Below are 6,942 nucleotides of genomic sequence, written 5' to 3'. Positions count from 1 at the left end.
AGAACGATGTTATTCCTATTGTATATTCCCCAAAAAAACTACCTGGTTGATCCTGCCCGTAGTCATATGGTTGTCTCAAAGATTAAGCCATGCATGTCTAAGTACAAGCCGAATTAAGGTGAAACCACGAATAGCTCATTAAATTAGCTATGATTCATTAGATCTATAGCCCACACTTACTTGGATAACTGTGGTAATTCTAGAGCTAATACATGCACCACGTCTCTGACCGCAAGGGAAGAGCGCTTTTATTAGTTCAAAACCGGTCGGGCCTCGGTCCGCCAACCCCACTGTATTGAATCTGAATAACTTGTGGCTGAGCGCACGGCCTCCAGTGCCGGCGTCGCCTCTTTCAAGTGTCTGCCTTATCAGCTTTCGATTGTAGGCTATGCGCCTACAATGGCTTTAACGGGTAACGGGGAATCAGGGTTCGATTCCGGAGAAGGAGCCTGAGAAACGGCTACCACATCTAAGGAAGGCAGCAGGCACGCAAATTACCCACTCCCGGCACGGGGAGGTAGTGACGAAAAATAACGATGCGAGACGTTTGGAGCCTCCGTCGTCGCCGTAGTAGTGGCTAGCTGAGCCCCTGGTTAATTCCGATAACGGCGACGATGACGGTCGGAGAAGTTGGTGGTGGCCCAGCAGGCCCACTCTTCTACTAACCTCGATCGCCCCCCGTGCTGCGGGAGGGAGGCACCACTCGTCCCCGGCGTTTGGTGCCTCCGTCGTCGCCGTAGTAGTGGCTAGCTGAGCCCCTGGTTAATTCCGATAACAGCGACGATGACGGTCGGAGGAGAAGTTGGTGGTGGACCAGCAGGCCCACTCCTCTTCTACTAACCCCGATCGCCCCCCCGTGCTGCGGGAGGGAGGCACCACTCGTCCCCCGCGGGTAATCTCAAACCTGCACACTACCTGTGTTGTTTGTTGTTGTCCAACAACAAGCCAACCTCTTGTTGTTTTTAAACCTATACACTACGTCTATCGTCTATCGTCTCCTGAGGCAGAAACGGCGGAAGTCTTGAAAGCCGGCAGAGCATCGGCTAAAATTCCAGCAATGGAAATATACAACTCTTAACGGAGGATCACTCGGCTCGTGGGTCGATGAAGACCGCAGCAAGCTGCGTGTCGGTATGTGAATCGCAAGAATACCAGATACATCGACAAGTCGAACGCACATTGCGGCGGCGGCACTCTCATGTGCTGCCGCCACTCCTACACGAGGATCGGATATCAATTCCAATACATCGGCATTGTCATGTCACGTGAGGCATGCTGTCCGCTTACCACCGCACCCTATGCCGTGTCGGTGGGCTCATAAGCGGCGGCGGCGGCGGCGGGAAACAACACTGTTGTTGCTCTCCCGCCCTTGGCCCGCGTGCTTGGCAGTGACCGCCTTGGGGAGTTTCGCCCTGAATAAAAGCAGAGAGGCTGCTTGGGGCGTTCCCTTAAGACGGGCTGTCAAAGCGCACGAGAGTACTACTCATTTGTACTGTGCGTCTGGGGCAGCCCATGCAAGGACCAGTGCAGGCAGCAGCAGCATCGGTTCCAAGTGCAGTGAGGCTATAAAGATATCTACTGTACACCAGTGGAGGTGGTGGTTAAAGAAAGAGGGCAAGATTATATAATTAAAGTGGAGAAGTGTGTGACGCATCTGGGCCAGTGAGGTCAGTGCCCTTTTGCACGTAACGAACAACGCCAGACTACTTGCTACACTAAACTCCCACAGACAAACAAACAAACAAACAAACCACCACTCTAACTGTGTTGTAGTAGCAATTCTGCCTCGCTCGGACGGAACGCCGCCAGCAGCCACGCACGCCGTCCATGCCTTGAGGTCTCGGCTCCAAACCCTAATCGAGGGTGGAGACTCTGCCGCAGCATTTTGTTGGGCTGGAGGAGGAGGGAGGCGCACAAAGGGGCGTGCGTGAGTCACATTCTCTCCTCTCTCCATGGACGCGACCGGGTCGGTTGAAAAATACTGCGGCTCGCAATGAGATGATGATGCTGAGGAGCAAGAAACCAAACCTCTTGGTCAATAGTCCTTACTGAAGTGGTCAGTAAGGCAGGAGGAAATTTTATTTTTTCCACTGTCGACCTTATGTTAGGGGAGAGTAAATTTAAGAGCTAAATTTAAGCATATTAATAAGCGGAGAAACAAAAACCAACAGGGATTCCCTTAGTAAGGGCGACTGAAACGGGATGAGCCCAGTGCATAACCTGGCGTCGTAACCCGGCGCCAGGGGTGTTGCGTTTCGGAGGGTCTGGCACGCAGTCTCTCACCGCCTAAGTTATGCTTGAAAGCGGCCACTACCCGTGGAGGGTGACAGGCCCGTGTGGCGGCGCCCGCGAGGGTACACGAGAGATTGTCGGAAAGGGCCTCTCCGTAGAGTCGGGTTGCTTGATAGTGCAGCCCTAAGCAGGTGGTAAACTCCATCTAAGGCTAAATATGACCACAAGACCGATAGCGAACAATTACCGTTAGGGAAAGTTGAAAAGAACTTTGAAGAGAGAGTTCAAGAGTACGTGAAACCGTTAAGAGTCAAACGGGTGGGACCTCGAAGGTCGAACTGAGGGGATTCAGCTCGTCGGCTCAGGTCTGCTGGGTGAGGGTTTCGCTGAGGCGACCCAGGAACTCTTGGGCGTGCCCGCACTCCATGCCGGCGCCGGCGAGCGTATTTCCCCTCGTGATGTAGGTCGCCGCGACCCGTTACTGGGGACGTCTAAGGCCCGGTTGGATTGGTACCCCGACGTCGTGCGCTTCGGCGCCGACGAAGGGGGAAACCTCCGGTGACCTGGCTGCCCTGCGACGGTCGTGCAGCAGAGGAGGGCCCCGTCCTCCCCCTCGCAAAAGGTCGGTGACCCACCCGGCCCGTCTTGAAACACGGACCAAGGAGTCTAACATGTGTGCGAGTCAATGGGCACACTAAACACAAAGGCGCAATGAAAGTGAAAGGGGAGCGCTCCGGGTTACTCGTGGCTCCGGCGGCGCTCTCCGGGACCGATCCCCGGCCGGCCGATGCCGCCGTGGTCATTCCATACCAAAGCGGGGAAATGAAGGCGGTGCGCGGCGGGATGAGACCCTTTCTCCCACCCGGCGCGCTCGACGGCCCGAGTCCTCCCAGACTCGCCTGTACGCAGGGGGGCGCAGGCCCGGGACTTGCCATGCGACGCCGTCGCACGAATCTGTTGTTGACCTCATCGGCTCTGCTTGGGCTCTCGGTTGGTGGGCCGCGTGTCTTTGGGCGGGTTCCGTCGGAAAGGGGGGCTTCGGCCTCTCTCCTGCGGGGCTCGTCCGGCGCGGTTCTGCTCTCCGATCCTGCTCTGTCCGGAGTGGTCTAGCGCGCGTGCTGTCGGCAAGTACCATGAGCAGACATGTTGGGACCCGAAAGATGGTGAACTATGCCTGGCCAGGATGAAGCCAGAGGAAACTCTGGTGGAGGTCCGTAGCAATTGACGTGCAAATCGATTGTCAGAGCTGGGTATAGGGGCAAAAGACTAATCGAACCATCTAGTAGCTGGTTCCCTCCGAAGTTTCCCTCAGGATAGCTGGTACTCTCGGAAACAGAGGTGTTTCATCCGGTAAAGCGAATGATTAGAGGTCTTGGGGACGAAACGTCCTCAACCTATTCTCAAACTTTAAATGGGTGAGATGCCGAGCTTGCTTGAATGCTGAAGCTCCGGCGACTAATCTGAGTATCTAGTGGGCCAATTTTGGTAAGCAGAACTGGCGCTGTGGGATGAACCAAACGTCGAGTTAAGGGGCCTAAACGAATGCTCATCTAGGCCCCATCGAAATGCGTTGGTTGCTATAGACAGCAGGACGGTGGCCATGGAAGGTGGAATCCGCTAAGGAGTGTGTAACAACTCACCTGCCGAAGCAACTAGCCCTTAAAATGGTATGGCGCTTAAGCATTCTCCCAATACTCGACCGCCCGTGGCACTACAGGCCAAGCTGCCCCTCTGGCAGGGGGCAGCCCAGGTCTCCAAGCCCCGGCGAGTAGGAGGGTCGCAGGGATGAGCGCTGAAGGGATCCGGCGTGAGCCGGCCTGGAGCCGCCCCTGGTGCAGATCTTGGTGTTAGTATCAAATAGTCGAGAGAGACTTCCCTTGAAGGCCGATGTGGAGATGGGTTCCATGTGAACATCAGTTGGACATGGGTTAGTCGCTCCTAAGCCCAAGGCTAAAGCCTTATCCCACGCTAGAGGCAACGGCCAAGCGAGAGTAGGGCGGAACTTCTCTGATCAAAGTCCATAATAATACAGCATACATACAAGCTGGCCTGCCAAAAAGTGGTAGTCTATTTGCTAGAGAGCTGCTATGACGAAACAGGCAGGCCTCTGTTATGATGATGATGATGATGATGAGCCGACCCAATCAATAAAGGAATAAAGAGGTTTTCCTAAGTTGCCGGTTGGGAGTTAGTGGCGAAAGGGAATACGGTACTTATTCCGTAACTAGGCCTGGATGCCAACCAGGGGGCCGGCTACATCTCGGGCTCGTGTCCCCTGGTGCAGGAACCCGGTAACGGGAACCAACTCGCGTTCATCGGCGGTGGTCCGGGAAAGAGTTTTCTTTTCTGTTTAAGGCGCCGTGACCCTAGAAGCCACTCGCAGAGCGAAAGGGTGTTGGTAACACGGTCTGCCGTAGAGCGCCGCGGTTCTTGCGCCGTCCCGCGTACCACTGCCGGTCCGTGAAACATGCGAGGCAGGTAACTGCATGGGGCGAAGGAAGGGGGTCTGTTGCTGCTGCAGCTCGCGTTTCGGCGCGAAGCCTGCACGCACGCGGCCCCTGCGAGGCACCCCAGTTTCGGGCCTGCGCGTACCAATATCCGTAGCCGGTCTCCAAGGTAAGAAGCCTCTGGCTTCTTACCTTGGAGGTAAGGGAAGTCGGCAAATTAGATCCGTAACTTCGGGATAAGTGCGTCGCAGTGCCTATCCCCCACTCCGGTGGCGGCGACCAAATTCCAAATGCGGCCTCGCGCCGCGCTCCCCTTGTGCCCGCTGGTGCGGCGGTGTGAGACGGTAACCGGGTTCGTGAAAGGCGTGGTGAAGGCGGCGGCGTCAAAAGGGGCCCTCAAAAGCCCTTATAAAGGCGCCCGTCCGTTTCGCTTCGCTCCCGGTTCCCCTCTGCCATCTGCTGGTCGAAAAGCCAGCGCGGCGAGGGAGCGCGCGTCGTCAGGGATCCATCCGCAGGGTTCGCGCATGCGCCGCGCTGTGGGGTGTGGCACGCTGATGCGACGGTGGGATCCAAACGGCCTGACGTGCCTGTGAGGGTTGGATTACGTGGTGGCGGCGATTTTAGCCCTTTCACCCCTCTTGCCGAGAGCTCGGACAGGCGTGTCTCCGGCCCTTCCGTGGAACGCGCTAGGGTGCGTGGGCGTGGGAGCTCCGGCTCTCTCTACCGCCGGTCCTCGTTGGCCGGTCAGGTAGCAGCAGAAGCCGTCTCCCGCTCCAAACCCACTTCGGCTGTCTAATTACTGTCCACTGTCCGACTGTCTAATTAAAACAAAGCATTGCGATGGTCAGCGATGGATGTTGACGCAATGTGATTTCTGCCCAGTGCTCTGAATGTCAAAGTGAAGAGATTCAACCAAGCGCGGGTAAACGGCGGGAGTAACTATGACTCTCTTAGTTATGACTCAGGTTAGTTTTGGCGGGAGTAACTATGATCTGATTCCATAGGATCTTGCAACGTAAGTCGATATACGCGCCGTTTTTTGCCTGATTCTACGTTATAGATCATAGTTAAAGGGAAAGGGCCTCCATGTGGCCTCCTGCCGGGCAACAGTCCTTAACTCCTGGAAAAGCTCCTCGAATTAAAGACTGGCGAACACTTTCCCTCCTCTAGGTTTATACCTATTGCTCGCTGTCAGTTCAGTCGATCCTCTAAGGAAGTGAACGCAAATATAGCCTTCACAATGACAGCGTTAAATGCGGGAGACAAAGGCCCTACATGTCCGGTGTGTCAAAGACGCTTTGCGAATTTTCGTGGGCGTCGGGTCCATGAGAGGTCGCAGCACCCCGTCGTCTTCCACGAGACGGAGGTGGGGGCCCTAACCACCAGGACCAGTAAGGCGAGATGGGACCCCGAGGAGCTGGCTGTGATGGCTAGCTTTGAGGCTAAACATCAAAGTGCCCGTAACATCAATCAATTGATAAGGGATCAAGTGCTTCCTCATAGAACTCTAGAAGCAATTAAAGAGGCACGTCGGGCTGAGTCTTACAAGGCCCGAGTACGTCAGGCATCCCTTGAGCCTCAAAGTGCAAATTCTATGCCGGTTGCCTCGAGTCCCACCTCGCCTGAAATAACATCTCCCATTGTTCCAAATACTCCTATAAGTTCTCGGAGTTCTGCCTCCGGTGGTTCTCAGCCACCCCTTCCTCATATTAGGTCCGAGGAAGAAGTCCACGCATGCGTGCAGCATTTATCTGATTTCCTTGGCATTTCCGTCCCTACCTGCATAGGGGAGGTGGAGCACCAAGTAGACTCATGGTGCCCACCACGTGCATATGTTTATAAGCCACCAGGTGTGGGCAGCCCGGTGAGCCAAACAAAGAAAGCTAAAGAAAGATGCGACTACAGAAGAATACAGAGGTTATGGCGTAAAGAGAGAGGCCGGGCCGTCAAGGAAATACTCACGGGTATTCCTGATGGCCCTCCCCCCATCCCGCCCAATATGAAGGCCTATTGGGCTGGCCTCTTCAGTAGAACATCCAATGATGAGCCACGATCACCTACTGCTATAAGACCCACCCTTGATGCTGCTGGTCCGATACATGAGAATGAAATATGGCATGCTATTAAGTCCACTAAGGCTGCCACTGCCCCCAGACCAGACGGCAGGGGACTAGAGGAGATCAGAGCCCTCGGCATTTCGAAGCTAGGTTGGGCCATGAACACCCTATTGCTTCTCAAAGATGTCCCCAGGAGTTGGGCTATG

General features: G+C 55.3%; 1 non-coding gene and 1 pseudogene across 1 annotated transcript; both read left to right on the top strand.

The window, feature by feature from the left end:
• The first annotated feature begins 1,069 nt into the window (after positions 1-1,069).
• LOC135111337 (5.8S ribosomal RNA) lies at positions 1,070-1,229 on the top strand. Its single transcript, XR_010273708.1, has one exon. It is a non-coding gene; the product is annotated as a 5.8S ribosomal RNA (ribosomal RNA).
• An 871-nt stretch (positions 1,230-2,100) lies between these two features.
• Positions 2,101-6,942, top strand: part of LOC135111343 (large subunit ribosomal RNA) — an 8,268-nt pseudogene continuing 3,426 nt past the window's right edge.

This window comes from Scylla paramamosain, chromosome 21, assembly GCF_035594125.1.
Source record: "Scylla paramamosain isolate STU-SP2022 chromosome 21, ASM3559412v1, whole genome shotgun sequence".
Taxonomy (NCBI): Eukaryota; Metazoa; Arthropoda; class Malacostraca; order Decapoda; family Portunidae; genus Scylla; species Scylla paramamosain.
Note: the sequence above shows the minus strand (reverse complement) of the source record. Positions and strands in the feature narration are given on the sequence as shown.